Below are 23,927 nucleotides of genomic sequence, written 5' to 3' on the forward strand. Positions count from 1 at the left end.
ACTTCAGCTAACCGAACCATTACAGTTGGCCACTAAGCATTGTCAAAGGGCCCCCTGTGTCCAGCGATACCACAACAGACATTTTCTCCTTCTCTCTCTTCTTTCTGATGTGGTTCACTAACCTGTACAGGGCGCTTCGGTGCACCTTTGGGTCATAAAGGCATATTGGTTGGGTTTTATTTTGGACAACTTGTAGAATCTGAGTCGGACGACCATCATATCGCGGTTATCATCTCAGTCCACTCACCTCCAGCCTCCAGTCTCAGACCAGGACCCAAAGGAATAGTCAGACTTTCTTCATTAAAAAATTAAGAATGTCTGACTGTCCCTGGCTAGCTTTTTTTGATGTCATAAGTCGTCATAGACGTAAGAACGACCAGCGGTCATTTTGGAAGACATCAAATGGTGAAGTCCTTCCGTCATTCGTTTAATTATGTACATTGCTCATATTTTTATTTTATACTTTACGGTTATTTTAGGAATCGGTCTTCGTCAGTTTTCAGGATATATAATCATAATCTGCTTCAATTTTTGTAATCTACATGCGGGTTTACTCACAAATAAGGATGTATGGGCAATACTTGCTACAAAATAAACTAATCGTGACCGATAAGCAGCGAGATCCGTTACAAATTGATGAGAACCTATTTAGATATTTTCTTCTTTCGCAAAGACTCCTAAGAAGTGCATAAAACTGTCACGACAGCACTTACTCGTATTACAGTTTCAAGCCGGCAAGCAGCTGTCAGACAGTCAAACATTATCCGTGGAAGTTGTCCTGCAGGTCCTAATGGGACCCAATTCAGTATTTAATTAGGAATGCGATTGCTAGCTACTATAAGATGTGCTGTGCGAATATTGTGTGCTGTGCGAATATTGTATTGTATTGTAACTTGAGAAGCTTTTAACATAGTTTTGATCCTGATTACATTGAACTGTATTACGATGTAAATAGAAGTCGACGATTAAAGCACAGTCATATAAGAAAGGCCGACGACGCTCTCGGAAGACTCTCTAAAGCAATTTCCTGCCATTATCATTCATTTTATTAGAACATAATATGATATTTATTATTATGACACCAACTCTGGTGGCAATGAGGGTTATGATTAACATTTTAATTAACTGCAATGATTATAAGTACTATTAAAATGATAGAGCCAGTCTCCAGAGCACATTTTTTGAACCTAGAGCTGTTTCGATTGCAAGAATGTAATTTATGTCATCAAATAATGAATGTGTTAAAACAAAAATACATATTACACTAGCTGTCCCGGCAAACGTTGTTTTGCCATATATATTTTTTTTGGTATGAAAAATAGATGTTGGCCGATTCTCAGACCTACTCAATATGCTCAAAAAATTTCATCAAAATCGGTTAAGCCGTTTCGGAGGAGTATGGCAACGAAAACTGTGACACGAGAATTTTATATATTAGACTTATTTTACCTATATTAGAAAATCATCGGAATAAACGATAATGACTATAATTATAAAGTGTACAATATTTCTTAATCACCGAATAGTAAAGTAATAGGTGTTTACCAACATTCTTATCCCAAACAATTTCCCCGAATAACATTGCAATGAGATATTATATGCGCATTTTATTGCAGTCGAAACGCAAAATTACCCGAATAATCATGCAATAGACAATAATGATCACAGCTTGACCTCCTCCAGGACGATAAGTTGCGTTTTGCTTTATTTAAAAAAACCTTCGGTGGTAATTAAATATTGTTAAGATAGCAAGATAGGCAAAAAAGTTAGCTTTCATTTGAGATATAAAAAGTCTTTGATGTTTTTTTTTTCGACGGAGTTATTAACGAAAATTAGTTTTTCGGCCCTCCTGAACATTTTCATTTTTACGATTGTCCGATTATTCGGTGGGGGCGTCGAATTTTTTTTTTATGTTTGTAACTTTGCTAGAACAGTATGAGTTTCGACTGCATATTTGGTTTACATACAAAAAAATGTAAGTTAGTTATGTACATTAATGAAATAGTATTAATTACATAAAAAATAGTACATAATATTAACAACGTTAACGATGAAACAATAATTAAATTCGATTAAATATAAATGTGATCAGTACTGCGATACACACTCCTTACTCGCTCGATATAATATTATGGGAGTTTTGAGTGATCACATGAAATAAGGTGTGCTCCTTTCCTGCGAGGAACTGCGAGACGCTTACGTCAGTGCTGCTATGTATTTAACGGTAATGCTAAAAATGACCACCTTCAAGACATATTAAAGCTTAAGAGTCAATTATGTATAAATATAATAATCGACTCAGAACTCAGAAGTATTTACGTTACGTTGTCCACCTATAGAACAAACGAAGCCTCAAAGAAAAAATATAAAGGAGATAGAAAATGAGTGCTAAGCTAAGTACAGAAAATCTATAACGTGACCTGAAAAGAAATAAAAAAAAACATTCAAAAAAGATATGAAATCCCACCAAAAACATTTAAAAATGTAAAAAGAGCCAAGCAAAATATTGTACAGCTTTAATACTTCTGTCGTCAAAAGTTTTCAGATCACATTCAAGCCAAGCCTTCAAATTATTTTGTAATTTCAATCTACATTCAGTAAATGAATCAATAGATTTTTTTATTTTATAATTATTATAATAGCTTGGCAATGAGCACAAGAGAAACAAATTATTATAAAACTGCATATTTGGAGGATTTCAAGTATGAAATCGTGTAAGTATACACAGACGGCAAGCGTAAAGTGTTTTAGTATATTATAACGACGCATGTGGCCGATGGTACCCAATAAATCTAATTCGTCGCTGATTATTTCTCTAGTGCTCATTGCCAAGCCACTCTAATAATTATAAAATAAAGAAATCTATTGATACATTTACTGAATGTTGATTTAAATTACAAAATAATTTGAAGGCTTGACTTGAATGTGATCTGAAAATTTTTGACGACAGAAGTATTAAAGCTGTGCAATATTTTGCTTGGCTCTTTTTACATTTTTAAATGTTTTTGGTGGGATAATAATTAGAACGAAACTCTTTAAATAAGCTAAATTATTCGACTTTGAGACATGGCAAGTTAATTGTACCGCAAGACTAATACCCGAACACCTCCGTGAAATAGCAAACCAACAAACTCTACGCTCCTAATCTGTTACTTGCTCAACCTAGATTAACAATTAAGGTCTGGGATAAACTAATTTGTCTGGACTCGAGTTAGTTTTCAATTTCCAGCTAAAGACATAAGCTATTGGACTAGATATTTTCAGTCGGTAATAGCTTCGGTTTTAAATTATTTATGCGTTTCCACATCGTTTTTTTTTAATTCGACTAAATATCGGTATTCGCTTTTAATCCCATTTCATTTTAAGTTGATTGTTAAACTTTTTTTTAACTTAATTTGCGCATGACTCAGATATTCGTTTATTCCTAGCGATCTGTACATTTTGTTAGAATAAGTTTGTATTTTCTAGACGCTAAAAGTATCTTCATAACAAACGTCTCATTCGGTTCTGACGTTAAGGATAAGGAGGCAACATATATACCTTCGCATTTATAATATAAGTATAGATGTGATCCCACGCCCTAAATTGCTAAGATGTCGTCGGGACTCATGGGAGCTCACAATAACTTAAGTCGCTGAGAAAAATTACGTGCCATATTTTTTATTTTACTCATTTCTAAAACATGTTTTCCATAAATCAAGCGACAGCTACAAAATAAACAATAAAACATGTCACCATTAATCAAGTACTTGAACGTAGCTTATGATAGCAAAACAATAAGGGAAGTTTGAACACGTGAAACAACTTAAACGTGTTCAAATGGAGTTGTGAAAAGTATATTATGCGATAAAAACGATGGTTGCGTCTAATGGAAAAAAGTTAGTGTAAAGCGGCACTTGTGATCGAACACTCGGAGCTCGGTTGAAAAGTCTCTAAACACGGATAATGTGGACTACGGTATATAAGATTTCCTATAAAGTAGAAGTACCTGGATGACCAAGCTTTGATCGGTATAGCAAACACTCATTGACTTCCACCCGGTTTCTGAAAGGCAGATCAACACTAAAATTAACTAATTGCCTGTTAAATCTCTTGTCAAGTAACAATTGGGACATTTATTATGAAGTTTTTATAAAAATTCGTAAGAAATACGTCGATTATGCAAATAAGCTGTTTTATTTGCAATACTCGTTTTATTTGCAAAAAATGTATATTAAAATCAATTTCATTTCTATAATGAAGAAGAATTTAGGATTCGATATCGTCTGAAAAATTGAAATTCGGAATTCTGACAAATGAACGAAAAAAAACAAATCGCATGTCAAATCAAAATGATCACAGATTAGTTAATTTTCGTCTGATCAATGTTTAAAAAAGTACCAGATTTGAAATTCCCAGAACATTTTTGAAAGCAATGACAGTCTGCAATTCCTTCTTTTGACATTTAATTTGTATTTTTGATAGTTAATAGTGAAGCAATGAACGAAAACAAACAAATCGCTAGTCAAATTAAAAATGATCATAGATTAGTCAATTTTCGGCTGATCAATGTATCAGAAACTGATTTGACATCCATGCTAAATTAACAGCAGTGTTAGTTGATCAGTGATTTGACAGGCCTTTCGGCTTTCAGAAACCGGGGGTTCGTGTTACTAAATAACGCCATCTGCTGGTCGTTAAAACAATAATTAGTTGCTTACAAAATAGTATTATTATTCGCCAATAGATGTCAGGAAGAGTCATATTTTTCTGTTTATCGATTATCGATACACGATACAAAACACGCATAAAAAGACATTTTCTGAAAATGATTCCTAGCTAGATCGATTTATCGCCCCCAAAACCCCCTATATACTGTAAGGATGGGTGTTAGCGAGAAATGAAAGATGTGCCTGGTTAAATAGTTGGCTTTATTATGACATAATAATCAAGTGGTTACAGCTTATATACGGTTAAGATATATCAAGATACTACATAGGTATCACTACACTACACCTCCCTTTTTTCAAAAGAAATAAAATAATTAAAAGTATACATTATTTTATTTTCTTAACATTAAAACTACTTAAACATCAGTAACATAAGTTCTGTATAATTTTGTTCTGTTCTTGTGAACTATTTCAATTTTACCTTCCTTAAGTATTTTTACATTTGGTGAAATATCTTCTAAAACCTTAAATGGACCAATATAAACATTCTGAAATTTATTACAATTATTATCATTTCGTAAAAGAATTAAATCGTTAGGTTTGTAAAAAGTTGGATTTTTTTTTATCATAATTTTGCTTCCTTACTACTTTTGACAATAACAAATTTTCTCTAGCCTGTTCCTGAGATTTTTGAAGTCTATATTTTAAACATAATGGATAGTCGTCGACATTATATAAAGGATCAATTTGCTGACATAAATTAGTAGGTATTTTACACAGTTTTCCAAAAACCAATTCGTATGGAGTATACTTCGTAGATGTATGTACAGTAGTATTATAACTAAAAGACCAATATGGAATCCATGTGCTCCATTCTCTAGGATTGTTATTAGTTTGAATACGGAGATACGCATTTAAATTTTTATGTGTATTTTCAAGCGCACCTATAGATTCATGATGATATGCTGTTGAAACTGTTTGATACCGAGTAATTTACACACTTCACTCATTGTTGATGCTATGAATTCTGAACCTCTATCTGTCGCGATTTCTCGCGGTATACCATACCTTAAAATAAAGTTTTCTACGAACGATTTTGCCACGGTAAGGCGTCCTTACGATCTAAAGGGTATGCTTCTACGAACTTCGCAAGTTCGCACTGAATAGTTAAAATATAAACCTTACCATAATAATCCTTATCTAGGGGCCCCACTAAATCTAAAAATATCTTATCAAATGCGCCTGTAGCAGTGCTTGTTACTACCATAGGCTCTTTAACAGGTAAAGAAAACTTTTGCATTTGGCATTTCTTACATTTGCTTACAAATTCAGTAACGTCACGTTCCATTCCAGGCCAGAAATAAGATTTTTTGATGTTATTTAACATTATTCTTATTCCTGCATGGCCACTAGTTGGTAACAAGTGGTAGTAATTTATTATTACTTTTTTATCGTCATTAAAAATTATTCTCTTAACTCCTTTAAGAATATGTAGGCGTGGTCCGGACCATTTTTTTTTAATTATTTATCTCTTTCGACAACCAGTCGATAAATTCATAATTACTTGCAAGTTTTATAATAAAGATATTTTTAATATCCATTTGCCTACAATACTGCTCCAGTTCACTCACATATGCGTCTCGCGCGATATATGATCGGAAATCTGGACAAGTATATAATCTCATTTCATGTTTATTATACAAAAAAGAACCAAAATTCTTAAAGTTACTACTCATACTACATATTTTACTCCGAGAAACCAACAATAATTCTACACAATTTGACGTCCTCGCAGGCATTTCTACAACTTTCGGTTGATCAGGCCGAACGTAAGTAGAAGTGCTAGGCAAAGCCGACAAATTTTGCTGAACTACTTGTTGACTTTCTAATTTTTTTCGTTGTTTTCTTGTCATAGATAGATGTGTGCTCGTCAGCCGCATCACGGATAGCATCCTTTAGACTATCATAATTTTTCGCTGAAATTATAGTACTTATGTGCTTGTTTTGTAACCCGGTTGCAAATCGCTTTATAGCCATTTTTTTCATTCAACGGCTTAAGAATATTATATTTACTAGTATCACCATCGGCCTGCGAAATGGTCAAGTTAACAAATAAATTTTCAATCTCCTTACCGTAATCCTCGATGTCGCGTTGATTTTTCTTACACCGCATCAATTGTTCTTGTAGAGCTGTAAAAGACTTTTTGGAAATTAAATATTTTTTCATATCATCAACAAGGAGCTGTACCGATTCATAATTTTGATTTAGGCGTAATTTCGCATTTTCAGATAACCTGGTTTTTAATATAAAATTAATAAGTGTAGGTTTAGATTCGTCATCGAGTAGTGAGCTATATAACTCAATAGCAGAAATAAGCTGTTTTGTTACATTTTCTGTATCATCCATGATCGGAAGTAAAGCAGAAATAAGCTGTTTTTAAACTAAAAGATTCCATTTTGGTAGCGTGTTTTGTAGATTTACACAAAATTTTATATCCTCAAATAACTTTTCAATCTGTTTCTTTAATTTATTAATTAAACTTATCTCAGTTTCACTAAACTTTCCTAAATTACTTCTTATATTCAACAACTCAATATCAAAGTTTTCTAAAATTATGTTATCTTCGTTATATTTTTTTAAACAAATAGAGCCATCACGTCGTCGTGGGCCTATTTTTACAAGATATGTCTTTATTTTAGACAAAGAATTAAAATACTCTTCGAACTTTTCTGCCATAAATGTAAAATTAAAAGTAAATTATCATAATTAAAATATAAAGTTCTCTAAATAAGTCCATTATATGCAATATTTCCGTACCGCTACAACAGTGAACCACACTTTATATTATATATTTACCGAAATGCACTTTCACACTTCACTATGCGATTCTCACGCCCGGCTGGTCCTCCTTGGTACGCGAACCCTCGTGACGTCGCCGGAACCAGCTGTTGGATCTTTGGAGATTATGCTCGTAAATTTTCCGTCGTATCCAGCTTCTATGACAATTGCGATAGAACCGTATGGAAAAGTACATTACTGCGATTGCCAGTACGAATCATATCACCCCCAGCATATAGGTAATGGCACTGGTATTCTGATGCATCTGCTCCAGCCAGGAAGTGTTGGTACCACCGCTAGCGTTTTGTGCGATGATTACAGTCTCTTCTTTCGACTGTTGCTTACCCTTTTTTTGTCAGAAAAATAGTCTTCACGAACGCTAAGAAACGTCTATCGCGGTTATTAATAGTCAGTAATATTAACGAACACATTGTTTCAACTTAGAGACTGTTTAAAATACTCTAGTCCTTATAAGGCGATCGGAATGCAGCGCGAACCCGATCGCTTACTGGCAGGGTCGCCATGTAAGGATGGGTGTTAGCGAGAAATGAAAGATGTGCCTGGTTAAATAGTTGGCTTTATTATGACATAATAATCAAGTGGTTACAGCTTATATACGGTAAAGATATATCAAGATACTACATAGGTATCACTACACTACATACTAAATTTCATGAAAATCGTTGGAGCCGATTCCGAGATTCCAATTATATATATATCGGATCGTCGAGCGGTATCAGAAACTGATTCAATGACATCGGAATAATATTGCATTCATCTTCCATGATTGTGGGCGTACATTAGGTGCTGAAATAAAGCTGTGATTAACCAGATATCGTCAGATTTGGAGCCGATGGGTTTGGGAGCATCCACCGTACTTCCCGACATTCTTTAATCTGGGCATTTTTCAGATGACGGTTGTCACCTATCGAAAAATGTCCATCGTCAGTTAGACAGCGTCACTTAAAACCCCATCCGGTACTGGCCGCTCCAACAGATAACATACATTATGAAACTTATCTCAAAATAAGATAAGTTGCTAATAGACAAGTTAATCGCGCACGCCGTTATATATATATATACCATCAGCCAGTGGCAATATTCTGAGTGGTACTCATGAGCTGACCAGCTAATCAATATAACAGTGTAACAATTTTATTATCATGTTGTGTTTCAAAATAGCGACATAACGCGCGACAAACTCGCAATTTACAGTTGCTGCATTGCATTGGAAAGAGTATTAATATACTCTTTCCAGGCGGTATTTCTCAAACTTACGTTTTCACCAAACCAAACCAAACCATAGTAAGACTTCCAAATTCAATCGAGTATATGCCACGTGGGTGCCGCTGATACTCATCAAACGCTGTCGCTTATATCTACCGATGAATGCTAAACTACTAGGTGTTCGCGTACTCCACCTTGAAACCACCAGGGTTTGTCATATTATGGACTATGGCAACTCCTCAAAACGTGTTGTGCCAGCTGAAACGACCATGAGTCGCCAGTGGCCACCACGCCTTATTTCATCCCTCAATTTCTTTTTGAATGTGGCTGAAAAGTATTTTGTTCGGCGCTCTCAAGAATCTGACGCAAAATCATTGATCCAAACTCGTTTTATTCCACGGATACATCGAAAAAATGTTACGTTTCAAAGAACATCAAACAAACTGGGTATTTAATGAAAAAATTCGTATCTTCAATATCTTATATTAGCATACGGGATTGTTGCGAACATATTGTTTTGATTGAAAGCATAAGAAAAGGTATACACGAATTCACTTTGGGGTGACTTGTACTAATACAAAGGAATATAAATGGGAGATGAGTTTCGCCAGCAAAGTATATCTAATGCAGCAGTATCAATTTATATTCCAAGTTATAAAAAAGGTATTTTGGCGAAAAAGGTTCATAAAAATCTTGAATTAAATAATATAGGCATTTGAAAGGAATAGGATAATAAATATTTAAAGAGTAAATTTTTCGATTCAAACCTAAATAAAAATATGTGTGGCACTCAGGTGACTGCCCTGGTAAATGCTATGCAATAACTAGTCTACGATTATACGTCTAGACGCCACGCACACAAACACCGTGCCGAACTCTGCCAAACTGAAACGACGTTAAACGATGTGTTTTCATTTTCGTAATCGCAAATCGTAATAGAATTTCGTAACGCAACGCGACGCGTAGATGCAATTGTGTTCTGTATGGATTTGACAGATTCGCAAGAAGTCTCATGCAATTGAAATCTGTCAATTCAGTACCAATTTAGGGACAATTAGGGCATAAATTTGTACAGATTTGACAGATTTCAATTGCGTGAGACGTCTTGCAAATCTGTCAAATCCATACAAATTTAGGGTTGATTCAGACCGCAACGGGACGCGTAGATGCATTTCTAAATTTATAGGGATTTGATAGATTCGCAAGATGTTTCACGCAATTGAAATTTATGCCGCGCTGCGCCTCGCCTCGTCGCGTTGCGGTCTCGTTTCACCCTCAACTACGTGTCTCACTCTCAGCAACTAATGATGATATAGAATATAATATTATCATCATACCAAATTATAAAACCTTGCCCTTATAACATGTTAATATAAAGTGGGAAGGAGTGGCTCGCATCGAGCCGGCTTGACGGAATTAAATATATCGATTGAGGGTCAATTCAGACCGCAACGTGACGAGGCGAGGCGCGACGCGACGCGACCTAAATTTGTATGGATTTGACAGATGTCGTCAGCGTGAGACGTCTTGCGAATCTGTCAAATCCACACTAATTTAGAAATGCATCTACGCGTCACGTTGCGGTCTGAATTGACCCTTAGGCGCTTTGCAAACGACGAAGTGGGGCGGGCCGGTCAATTTCGCCACGTACGCCGGTCGATGTCTGCGGCTGCCCGCGCCGCGTACACAAAGCACACGACGTCTACGTTACTGCATGTAAATAGGTTTGTGTGATCCATGGCGGGTAGCCGCGGAAATGTGCTGCCAGTGCCCGCCGGGCACCAGCGGCGCGGTATTTTTGCCCGCCGTTGCGTTGGTAATATAGGATTCCCTTTGTGCTATCGTTCGCGGCGAAATTGACCGGCCCGCCCCGCCCCGTCGTCTGCAAAGCGCCTAAATCGATATATTTAATTCCGTCAAGCCGGTTCGATGCGAGCCTTCGAGCTGTGAGTTTTGCGGTCCACACAGTAATTATTACTTGATTTTGAGTGAAACTATCGAGCAAAATCGTATGTGAGTACTTAGCTTTATAAGGCAATGTAATGAGGGATGGCAACTGTGAGCGGGCAAAGGGTCCATATCAACTTCTATCATCTACAACTTGTAACAATGGATTAATTAGCATCCATACGACACTAAAGTTTAATCTCATGGCTAAATTGGGACGGAATATATATCCAGGGTGATCGATATTTTAAGATATTTTACCGGCCGAATAATAATGCCTTTCGCTAGAGTCATCTTTGAAAAAGAGTATTTTCATAATAACTTTTTTGAATAAAAATAATTGACCATGACTATATTATATTGACTTTTTACGTGTTAATAGGTAGTAATTTCTTTTGTGCCTAAATATTCTGAGGTTTGTTTTCTAGTGCGAAAGGATTTCATCAAATCTGCTGTACCTAAATGTAACTGTTGCCCCAGAACTATAAAGCGTAGATGGAGGAGAACTATCTTTTAAGGGGGATATTTGAAAAAGTGTCCAGCTGTACGCAGTAAATAACAGTTGAAAAATCCTCCAAGAGTGACGCTAACTGCAGCAAAGGGTGTGGAATGAATGTAGCCTTTGGTGATAAATATAAATTGAAGTTAGCCAAATATTTTTTTACAGAATTAGTGGGTTAACACCAATATATTTTGGAAAATATAACCTAAAATAGCTGAAATAAAAGCTGCTAAATGATTTATAATTTACCCTGTTGCTACTGTAGCGCCACCCTAATTTAACGCATTTCAGCGGACACTTTTTACATATTACAGATATAGTTCTCCTCCATATTCTACACTCCATACCTAGAATGAAGAATATTTTACAAACAACTGCGTGCACAAAGTAAACGGATAAACTAGAACTCACCTAGTTATTTAAGTTCTAGCTTTTCATTAAAATAATGTTGTTAGTAGTAATTTAGCAACATTAGTTACTTACGTTTCGACAAAACTTCAGTACTAAATACGCGGTAACTGTATGTCATTTCGGCGCAAGTCGGAGTTCTGCGAACAAACTGGCTCAATTTACACGATTTAATTTAAAAGTTTGCGTTTAATGAACTTATGTATGTTGCGGAAAGGCGATTTACTTGCTACCTTTACGGTATGGGCCGAAATACGTAGAAACCTCTGGGTATTTTTATTCGTGGTAGAAAAGTGGCTTTAGTGTACCTGATAGGTACGTTCAGTACTTTAATATAATAAAAATTGGCCAAACGTGCGAGTCAAATTCGCGCAAGAAGGGCGAGCGAAAAAAGGGAAAAATTGTGATTTTTTTGTATGGGAGCCTCCTTGATTATTTATTTTATTTTAATTTTGTATTATTAAATATTGAAGTACTAATTGAGGATTTGATGAAAATTTTAGGTGTCTACATGTTGCCATTATGGAGGACAATGCAGGCTTATCCCCTTGTATGACATGAACCAGGATCCATACGTCGGCATGTAAAAATTCGCTCCTGCGCCTGATCTCTCGCTAGCCCAGTCAGCCGTCCGTCCCACTGAGTTATGAGAGTAAACGAATTGAGAGTGCAGCTCTTGTATATTGGGCACTTACTCCTTCGTAGCTGGACAATTCCTATGAAACCGGCCACGGTCCCGAAAACGTTGTGGGATTAATTATTATTGTAGATCTATTTTTTATATGCACGGACTAATCTAATATTATAACCTGTGCATAGTACGTCATATCAATGAACAGTTTTGATTCTGTTTGCGTCCTAAATAAATTACCCCTGAGAATACCTTTAATTAGAATACATTCAGAGTGAACAGCGACAGAAAAAAATATTATGAATGTTTATTTACAAAATGTATAAGTACGCATAAGTAAGTATTTCTGTAAGTAAATTATGTTAGGAGAAACGACGTACTAACTATTTAAGTATTCTGTGGCAATGCACTGCAACAAATGCCAGTAATAGGAAGGAAATCTGAAGTTAAAACTTCTAAAGCGGCGTTGTGTACTTTTTGGGACGGTTAGAATGTTAAACTTGCGTCAGGCCACGTGACCAGGTAGAAAATTCATAAGATCAAGGGAGAATACAACATCGGTGGGGTGTAGAACAATAGCAAGGTCCCCTTCGCTTTCTACTACGCCGCAAAAATGTATGCTGTTTTGTGTGTTCAGGACATGCCCATTATTTTTTATGTATAAAAAATATTTTTTCTTGTATCCACAAAGTTTAATAATATTTAAATGTGCGTTCGAACGTGGTCTGGCCGTCAACATAAAAATCGCCGATACATATTTTATTCCTTCTCAGTAAAATAAAAATAAACTGTGTTAAGCTTTTTCAATTAAAACTACAGAGCAATATGGCGCGCACTCAAAATGGCGCATAAAATGCTTTTAATGAAATTTGTAGTGTCAATTGAAAACTCTTTTCGGACACGGTGATCTGAATATTCTTCTTCATCCTTGAGTTCGTAAATTTTCAGTATGCTCCGTTAACCGAAATTGGTTTAAAAATACTTCTTCACACTATGGTAGTTTTTCTCAATCAGGCCTAATTACAAATTTTGTTGAACACTAATAAAACACAATTTTTCGTGCACTTTTTCCACTATATTAAGATATTATAAAAACTTTTAACGTTAATTTAACAATTTGTTAAAAGTTTTAATAATATCTTAATATACTTAGTGTATTAAGATATTATAAGTGCACAAAAAAATGTGTTTTATTAGTGCTCAACATTACATACACAAATTTTGTTTTTACATAATAATATAACACGGTAAAATATACGGTAAGGGCCTTTACCTCACGTGAAAATTCATACTCATATTCGACTCGTCATAATAATTTTTATTATCAGGTTCATTTTATAATTAAAACTTTTATGGTTCCTACTTAGTTGCTAGTTAGGTACTATTATTATTTATTACTATAAAAATTTGGTGCATTCGTAATTGTGACTTGAACGGCTTTTATTTTCCCCTGACGTTACATTCAGAAGACATTACATTCAGAAGGCTCAAGAGATTTTAGTCAAAAAAAATTATTACTCAGTACTTTAAAAGTGAGCAGATTGAAGCACTTGTAAGATTGTATCGCGATACGATACAAATAGCCAGCAATTCTGTTTCAACAAACACACAGTTGTAATTTAATTCCCTTATCGAACATGACAATCCTATTACGCCCCAGAGCTTATCCCCAAATCCGACCGAAGCACAGAACCTTTTTTAGCTAAAACACTTCACTGACGTTTGAACCAGTTTTTGATTCAACGAAATACAAAAACAATGAAACATTCGTCACAAACTCACGTCGAATATTTGCTACGCATACATGTAGGTGTATGTTATCAGTTATGTAGGTCTAAAATTATTTCAAAAAACGTACACTTTTCCGTTACAAAAAGTTGTCTTTGCCCTTCCCTGTTTAGTCTAGTTGAGTAAAACACAAATACACTGGAACAACAAACTGTAGACTCTTTCCTTTTTGAATGATGATGATAAGTAGAGATTTTTAAATTATAAACAGTTTAAATAAAGTAGCAGAAACTGAATGACAAATTCTTCCATCAGAACATCTGTTATAAATATAAAAATAAGAAAATAATTAATTTATAAAGTAACTACACAAAAAAAGGAAATTATTACAGCAATGTGAAACTATAAACTGAATAAATTTGCAATATTGAGGCAAAAATCAAGGTAAATATAAAAAAAAATTGAAATATCCCGATTATTAAAACGGCTTAAATTTTAAAATAAAACTGAACTTTATAAAAGTTATTAATATCAGATTTGCACTAAAATATTATGATATGAATTTCCACTAAAATGTTTTTATTGTATATTTTTTAATCCAGTTGCATATATAAACTGTAAATAAAAAGGATTTCATTATTATCACATTTTTCATTCGTATTTATCACATTTCTGATAAGCACCTTTCAATATAATGCTGCTGCTACGAGTACGATTCTTTTAACCGAAGACTGAAGCCTACCATACAATTCTACTACAATTTGCCTTTGAAAACCTGAGATTACTAGTCTACTAAGCATTGTATAGTGTACAGATATAGTGTAATATAGATACGAAAGTGAAGATCTTTTAAGAATAAGCAAGGTGGTTGGAAAAGTCAAAAACGGGAAGTAACAATTAGGATAGAATTATCTCAAGATTTCAAGGTTGATGAATCCGTTCAGTTTTTCCATAAAGTTTATTACAACGGAGAAAACTTCACTCCCTTACTACATAATATTATTATGCGTTATGTCTAAACTTTGGCAATAAGAACTTAACGGGAGGCAGCTGTATGTAGGCTGGAGTGAAATTTTACTTCATTAATGTGCGTATTAAGAACTGTGAGCTGTTCTACTAATAACCGTCTTGTTACTTTTGTAAATACAGGGTGTAATATAAGAGCTATAATAATTAAGACTTTGTAGGTATGTCTCCCATATATTATGAAACTATCTTTTGCCCGCGGCTTCGCTCGCGTTACGGAGTATTATTATATACAATTTTTCCTCCCCGATTTCAACCTCTTAGGGGTAAAATTTTTCAAATACTTTCTTAGCGGATGCCTACGTCATAACATCGACCTGCATGCCAAATTTCAGCCCAATAATGTATTACAGTATAATATCTTCCTATAGCTCACTGTAAAAGAGCAAATAGTTAATTTTGACTTGTATGTTTCTATGACAAATGCCCCAACTGAAAAACGCTATTCAAAAAATAAAGGGAAACTCTTTCAGCGTTGCTACTTTTATAGTGAAATATATACAAGGGACACAAATACATCCCAAAGTGTTACACAGTCTAAATATATTTTTATATCTATGGAAGCTTCACACCTTTTCAGTCTGGCCCCTTGCTAAACACTGAAAGTAGAAAACTCGTAACGGGTATGGGTACCAGACAATGGAAATATATTTTTAAAAAACTTGAGAGGTGTCAAGGGACACCCGGATGGAATGAAGTTATTTCTTATGTACAGAAAACCTGTATACACACGCAAAAAAAATTGTCGCTACACCACACTGTTCCAACTATGTGTGTTAAAACTTTTCGTTTAGCCCCCTTTCGCAACGCGCGATAAGGAACTTCGTTCCAATATTAAGTATGCAGTGCGGGGCGTACTATAAGTTATAACGGTTCAAATATTATGTTACATCCTACCCTGGCATACTCCCTAAAATTTTGATATTATTGGCTGATATTGATTTAAATCGCTATAATCAAACAGTAAACTATCAATCAAACAGTTGATTGCAGAGATTTACTCGTTAGCTGACAGATAATATCAGGCCGCAACATAATGGCTGACTGATTGTCGTTCGCTAATGAATCAACAGGATTACACATGCGAAGACTGAAGACAAATGTGTTAATAATTTTTGGCACAATATTATTATGGTTTAAAAATTATAAAGGTACAAATTTATTATGTATCATGTGTACAAGGTAACGTCGAGTTGTCCAAAGTAGGTAGATAAATAATATGCAGGGACAACATTCGAATTTTGAAAAATATATCATTGTGTATTGGGGCTGTCAATCTTTGCTTCTGACTTTTTAGACCCAATTTCACCAACGACTGTAAAAGTTTGTAGATTATTATCATTGTTAACTCTTTCGTTTTTCATATAAAAGGAAGAGAAGACATGACTTTTTAACAAGTTGTTAACATAATATTGTGAAATTTAGCCTTAACCTTCTGTATTCAATTAATGTTCGCGTCATCGCGTACATTCGCCCACTGACCAACCAAAGGCGTGGGTGCACATTAGAAAATAAAATGTCCGTTTAAGCGTCTCGCATGTGTTCGTCTCTGAAAGAATAATTCAAAACTATAATATAAATCTAATAATTAAAATATAAATACGTGAGAGAGCCATGCTTTGGCACGAATGGGCTCTCCCACGTATTCCAACCTTTTCAGGTGAGTACTTGTATTTTTTAATTTGAAAATTCTTCCAAAAAGATTTATTTTAAAACCATTTTATCCTGATACCTTTAGCACGAACAGCTAAGTGTAATGGATGTTTTCAGTTACTGTTCATTATTACGTTCGTTTTCTGTTCAAAATTCACTCAAACAATACAAAGCTTAAACATTTACTTTAACGAGAACTCTTTCACCCATTACCTTTTTAAAATTTAAGTTGCACCGTTGCACTTTTGCAGGAAGTTTTAAGGTTTTAGCGTTGTGATTTTCAATGAAACAAAAAAGTTGCTAATACTCGTACTTCTAAGTACGAACTAGCGCAAAATACGTGGAAAAACTCGTCAAACTCGGTAGTTTTTTGGGGTTTCGTACCCAATAGTTAAAAACGGGACCCTATTACTAAGACTTCGTTGTCTGTCCATCTGCCTGTTCCCAGGCTGTATCTCAAGAACCGCTATAGCTAGACTTCTGAAATTTTCACAGATTGTGTATATCTGTTATATCAATAATGGCAAGAGGTAGGCGCTTGAATTTTTCACACATTCTTTTGTTATATGTGTACTTTAATATTAAAAAAAAATAATAATAACAAAAAATAAAAATTTAAAAAACACAATTTTTAGCCTATTTTTGCTCTGTATCGGTACGGAATACTTCGTGCGCGAGTCCAACTCGCACTTGGCCGATTTTTTAACCAAGGTTACTTATAAAACTTTATAATTACTAGATGTCTCGCGCGGCTGCGCCCGCGTAAATTAGGAATTTTACGGAATCCGTACATTTTGCCATTAAAAATAGCTCTTATGTCCCTACTCCCTTCACTTGGTTTACTCTATATCTGTGCCAAATATTGCCATTAAAATTGCTCCAGTAGTTCGTAATTTCTAATACTTCCCCCGTTTTCCCCACATTTTCCTGAGTTTCTTCGGTCGTATTAGTCTTATACTATACTATATATGATAAGACTATAGGCTATATACGATAATATATAGCCTATAGTCTTACTCGATAAATATGAGCTATCTAACACTGAAATAAGTTTATAAATCGGACCTGTAGTTCCTGAGATTAACGCGTTCAAACAAACATACCTACTCTTGTTTATAATATTAGATAGGTATAGATTTTTTTATTATCGCTTGACAAACTCGAGTTTCGATCTAGAAGACTATGAAACGTACCAATAACAGGGTCATTATAGGCTCATAAGTCATAACCATGGGACGATGTATTGTATAAAATTATAGAATGATGATGATGATGATGAATGTAATTTGCATAGTAGCATATGCTTTCCGTTCTTAAAACAACGCCGAAACTCCCAAAATTGTATCTATAAAGAATCAGGAGTTCTCTCAGCACCTTCCGAACCACGGTATACCAGGTATACCTCGGTGCAAAATCTTACTTGTTGGTAGCATAATATGCTTAGAATACTTTTCACGAAACCGAAGTCACCACATGTTTCCATATAAAATTTGAGGAGTTCCCTCGATTACTTCTGGATCCTTCATCAGATCACCATTTTTGTGAATATAATACCAAATTGGGATGATACCCTATATACCAAAAGAAAAATTTTGAAAATCGGTTAACAAACGACGGAGTAATCGTTGAACATAAGAAAACGAACATAACACCACCTCCCTCATTTTGAAAGTCGGTTAAAATTGTAGCCTATGTGTTATTCTGATGTATAAGCTATATTATTGTAAAGTTTCACTAAAATTCGTTCAGTAGTTTTTGCGTGAAAGAGTAACAAACATCCATACCCACACATCCACACATCCATACATCCATACATCCAAACAAACTTTCGCCTTTATAATAATTAGTACCTGGATGACCGAGCTTTGCTCGGTATAGCAAACACTCATTGACTTCGTGTTACTTAATAACGCCATCTGCTGGTCGTTAAAACAATTAGTTGCTTACAAAATAGTATTATTATTCGCCAATAGATGTCAGGAAGAGTCATATTTTTCAGTTTATCGATTATCGATAAAACAAGAATAAAAAGACATTTTCTGAAAATGATTCCTAGCTAGATCGATTTATCGCCCCCGAAAACCCCTAACTTTCCTAATAACTCGATAAATATGTAACATTTAAAAATCCGCTAGGTCAGTTCCTCAATGATAGAATTTTATACAATGTGTTGAAATATTAACTTAGTTTAATGCACGGTTATGGCAATATATGAAAAATTCGTGAAAATTAGATGCATCTTTGTGATCGAGAAAATTTTAAGATATCGTGTTTTTGCTAGGTCTGATTCTCGGAAATATAATGTCTACTAATCTACAAGAATTTCTCGTTTAAAGATATAAGATTAGTAGGATCAAACGTGAAAAGTAAGTATACTGTCTCGTATTGCAATATCTAGAAATAAGCGCGTACTGAAAGAATATTATGAGGACCACGAAATAAAAAAGATCTATTGCTGTGGAGCTGTGCCAACTCATTGCTTGGGCCGGCAATGATAGCTATACTTTAGTCGAAAATATCATAGTAAAATAATTTGTGGTGTTATCAAATTGGGGTATCAAACGACGTAGCTACTGACTACAAATATTACATTACTAGTCAGGGAGCCGTAGAACAATTTTTGATTTTATTACTATCAAGCTAATATTTTGTGTGCAGCTTCATTTTGATAAGACAAACAACATTTTTATTTGCGAAAAATCTTGAAAGTGGTAGCTAACAGAGATAGAAAGGATTTCATAATTTAACTTGATGATTCTAAAATATGAATTGTTCTATTTGTAGGACAATGTTACTCTTAAACTATATAACTATTAACCTACCAATATACAAAAAATCAGCTGGTTAGGGTTCCGTTTTAGGATACCGCAGTCAACCAAATTTTGTTGATTACAGTACCCTAAAACGGATCCCGAACCAGCAGATTTTTTGTATATTAGTAGGTTAATAGATGACTATTAGTATAATAAAGTATATGAATACTTTAAGAGTAACATTGTCCTACAACTGTTTGTACATCATTATACCATAAGTAGTTGTTCTATAACAATCCATATTTTAGAATCATCAAATCAAAGTATGAAATCCTTTCTGTCTCTGTTAGCTACCACTTTCAAGATTTGTCGCATATAAAATGTTGTTTGTATTATCAAAATGAAACTACTCATAAAAAATTAGCTTGATAGTAATAAAAGAAAATGTTCTAGGGCTCCCTGACTATACTACATGTTGCCCTCTACTTCCATCGCGTTGAAATTAGTTTATCGCGCAGAAGGTGTATGTTTTTCCTTGTAATAAACTATCCTACGTCGTCCTTTCCGGTTTCCCATAACTCAAAGTATTTTCTAATCAAATTCTATCAAAAATGGTTATACGGCTAATAATCAGACTGACACATATAACGTACGACTATCTACTTTAATAAATTGCAGCCAATATCCATCCATACTAATATTTTAATGCGAAAGTGTGCCTGTTGTAACCTTTTCATGCCCAAACCTATCCGATTTTGCTGTAATGTGGTATAGAGATACAATGAGTCCCGAGAAAGGACACATTTTATCCCGGAAAAACGGTTCCCGCGCGATAATTGAGTCTTGGTCCGTTGCGCCCGTCATCAGTAGTGCTAGCACGGCGACCAGCGGAAATGCGAAAGTATGGACAAACTGTGGAAATAAACCTAAGGTGCCGTTCCGATCTTTTTTCGTTCCGAAAAATTCAATTAAAATGCCACTTTATGACAGACTATAGTCACAAACTGTGGAGATGAACTTAAGGTGCCGTTCCGATCTTCTCTAGTTCCGAATAATTCAATTAAAAAGCCACTTTATGACAGACTATAGTTCTAAAAATTCAAATAATATCCTACATTATGACATATACTATGGTGTGTCATAAAGTGGCATTTTAATTAAATTTTTCGGAACGAAAAAAGATCGGAACGGCACCTTAGGTTTATTTCCACAGTTTGTCCATACTTTCGCATTTCCGCTGGTCGCCGTGCTAGCACTACAAGTCAGCTATATGGAAACAAAATATACCATAATATTTAAAGCCATTCCAAACTGATCGGGCTCTAATTGGATTACTGAAGTTTGTGTAAGGCACCTGAAATGTTTGAAGGCGACTGAGCGGGTAACTTCTTGAATAATTCAAAAAATTACCGTGCCGCCGCAGTCCCGTCTAATTCGTTATTTGCACCTGTTATTTGCAACATTTCTCGTTCTCTTCTCGTAACTTTTGTTTGTTTCTTATTAACCAACGAGGAAAGGGAAGTGACAATTTTAACATCTATACTAAATAATTAATAAGTGATCTTGATTCTTGACTAATAATATTAGCAATGCAAAAGTTGTTTGCCTGTCTTTCAGTCAGTTACCTTTTCACGCGAACCGATTTTGATGAAATTTAGCATGGAGATACTTTGATTCACGGGAAAGGACATAGGATACTTCTAATCGCGTTAAAATGTACGGTTACCGCGCGATAAAGGAATTGATACAACGGAGATGCGGACGTCATCTAGTACAGGATAATTAAATAAAGTTATCTGCTTAGACTGAATAAAGTCATGTCTTTCACAGGTTTTTTATTTTTATTTTGAAAACTATTCCGATGCACCTTTGCGTAAATCAGATTTTTTATTTTGCGCTCTTCAAACCCCTGCATCTCATTTCTTATATATTTAAACGAGCAATTCTTGTATATATATAATTACATATAGGTATATAGGGGGTTTCGGGGGCGATAAATCGATCTAGCTAGGAATCATATTTAGAAAATGTCATTTTCTTCGTGTTTTATCGAATACCGAGCAAAGCTCGGTCAAATAGCTAGTTATAATAATTGCTCTCTGTCAAGCATTATAGTGTCCTAACCCACAATTTTTTTTCTTGTAAAATTTTGAATGCAGTCTTGTTCTAAATCATCCAAAGTTCATAACTGCATTTATAACTCAATACGTGTTTTTGTGGGTTAATACACGAATTCTTAACTGCAGCCATATACTTTAAATGTCTATTTCAAAGCAGAATAGGAAGCTAGAGCTCTTACAATAAATGGATAATATCCAGCGGTATGGCACTGCATGCGATATTCGGGGACGTTACCGAAAATTGGATAGCAGGTAGACATTCACCAGACAATCTGCCAGTATCTGTTTACAATGGCAATTAGAGAGGAATTCCTCTTATAAAAGTCAATATTGTCGTCCCAAATACTCTGGCCAAGTGCCAAATATTGATCGGGGGTTCATAGCAGATTTCATATTTTACAGACACTTTTATGATAGAAGTCACCACACCGAATCGCATTTTATACTTGGCCCAGAAATCGATCTATCGATTATCTCTAGGTTAGTGGGATTAAAAAGTTACTTTAAGTGGATTCATTCCAATTTAAAAATAAAACTCAATATGTTACACTTATACTATATCAAATTGAAATTGTTCAAAGGCTTTAAATTTTAGTCATCCACATAAACTCAAATATAATATTACAACAATTTTTCCGGTGAACTTCCTATCACTTAACTTCTAAGTTTTCTCCTTCCCTGGATTTCCACGAATATTTCAAGATTAAAAGAAGCTAAATCGATTTTCAATATTATGAGATTCGTGTTTTAGTAAAATTAAAAATGATTTTTTTTTTATTTAAATTTTAGACTTAAAATTATTGAGGTAACTAACGTATATATAATATTTTTATCAATTTAATTATACTGTCAGCCCATAAACAACAGGACATTAACAATACTCAAGATCTTGCTAAAATGTTCTTCTTTTTATCTTTCTGTTACACGCTAAATAAAACATTTTCCGCTTTGATTGAGGTGGGAAAATTGGAACTTCCTATTCCTTTTCAAGCCTAAGTTTTTTTTTTCCATAAAGCCAACCGAGGTCCATCTTTATGTAAGTTTCTTGTGGTTTGGTTTCTACAAAAAATCAAATATACTTGCCATGGCAACGTTCACAATCCTCTCAAGAGCTTCGTTCAAAATATTAGCGATTACATAAATCAAATAACATATTAATCAAATATGTCCTATAGAGGCTTCCGAAATCTCTTATGACATAATCAAAAGAACTTGTGATACCCAATAATAAGTTATGATTAAATTCGTAGCGGCTAAGGGTTTCTACATATTATTATGTTCCTGTGATTTCAAAAACAGCTGCTAAAATATACGAATACCTATTGTAAAATCATAGTATCATAATGATTCATACTCGTAGGCTTCTTGTATTCGTAGTTTTTCTATGGCAATGTACCGAAAACTTCAATTCCACATAGCAAATAATAATTTGATTATGTGTCAGAATGTTTGACTGCAAATTCTTCAACTACCGTATCGTAAAGTTTTTTTTATTAAAATTATAAATAATGTAATTTATCATTTTGTTTTATTTCGTTTGAATGACACTGTCACAAGTCACATCCTAAAATAATCTGTTTTTAACTTTAAAACAATAATAGAAACTGCATGAGTAGTTGAGTACTAAATAAAAACTGCCGCAGTCAAACCTGCAAAATTATACTTCGTATCAATTTTTATAAAAAAAGTAAACGTTACATTAAAGCACGACACAGTAATCGCATGAAAATATTTCCCTGCCTTTAACGTTAAAAAACTTACCGATCACGCGGCCTTATTTCCAACTTTGTCACGAACAATGTCTTACACGATTTTACGTTTAATCAATGTGATTTCACTACAGATACTCCTATAATGAACTTTTTAAACACTGAATGTACACTAATACACTACACAAATACACACGTACTGTCAGCTGACGTATATTTTCGAGGAGCGAGCGCGCGTGCACCCGACGACGTCCGTGGAAATACTGCTGAAGCCGAGGCACAGTTTTCGCCGAATGCAAGCCATCTCTGTCGTACATTTTCAGAAGTTACTTACGAATTTTGTATGAGTTATTAGTAATTTGTAATAAGCTAGTTAGATAAGAAATTATCATTATGATTATTATATTATAAAATGAATATTGTAAATAAGCCATTATAAAGTAAACCGACTTTTAAAAATAAAAACAAACTTTTTTAAAATTTGCCCCCTTTTAAATTCAGCTAAAGTATGACTATTTTTAAATATTTGTAAGTTTGAATGTCGATCGTAATATTATTTTTATTCAATTTAAGTATTTTTATAATTCAAAGAGTATCTAATCTAATATCTAATATCTATGGACACTTCACACCACGTCAGTCTGGCCCCGTGCTAAGTACTTGAAGGACTTGTGTTACGGGTACCAGACAACGGAAATATATTTAATACTTTTCATACTATACATATATTTAAGA

At 34.4% G+C, this 23,927-nt stretch overlaps 1 protein-coding gene across 1 annotated transcript in view; it reads right to left on the reverse strand.

Annotated features, from left to right (window-relative positions):
• Positions 1-23,431, reverse strand: part of LOC121728458 — a 301,224-nt gene extending 277,793 nt beyond the window's left edge. The window contains exon 1 of the mRNA XM_042116649.1: positions 23,245-23,431. The gene's annotated coding sequence lies outside the window, so the exon portion shown is untranslated. The remainder of the gene's footprint in view (positions 1-23,244) is intronic.
• Between the last annotated feature and the right edge of the window lie 496 nt (positions 23,432-23,927).

The sequence above is a fragment of the Aricia agestis genome, chromosome 6 (assembly GCF_905147365.1).
Source record: "Aricia agestis chromosome 6, ilAriAges1.1, whole genome shotgun sequence".
Taxonomy (NCBI): Eukaryota; Metazoa; Arthropoda; class Insecta; order Lepidoptera; family Lycaenidae; genus Aricia; species Aricia agestis.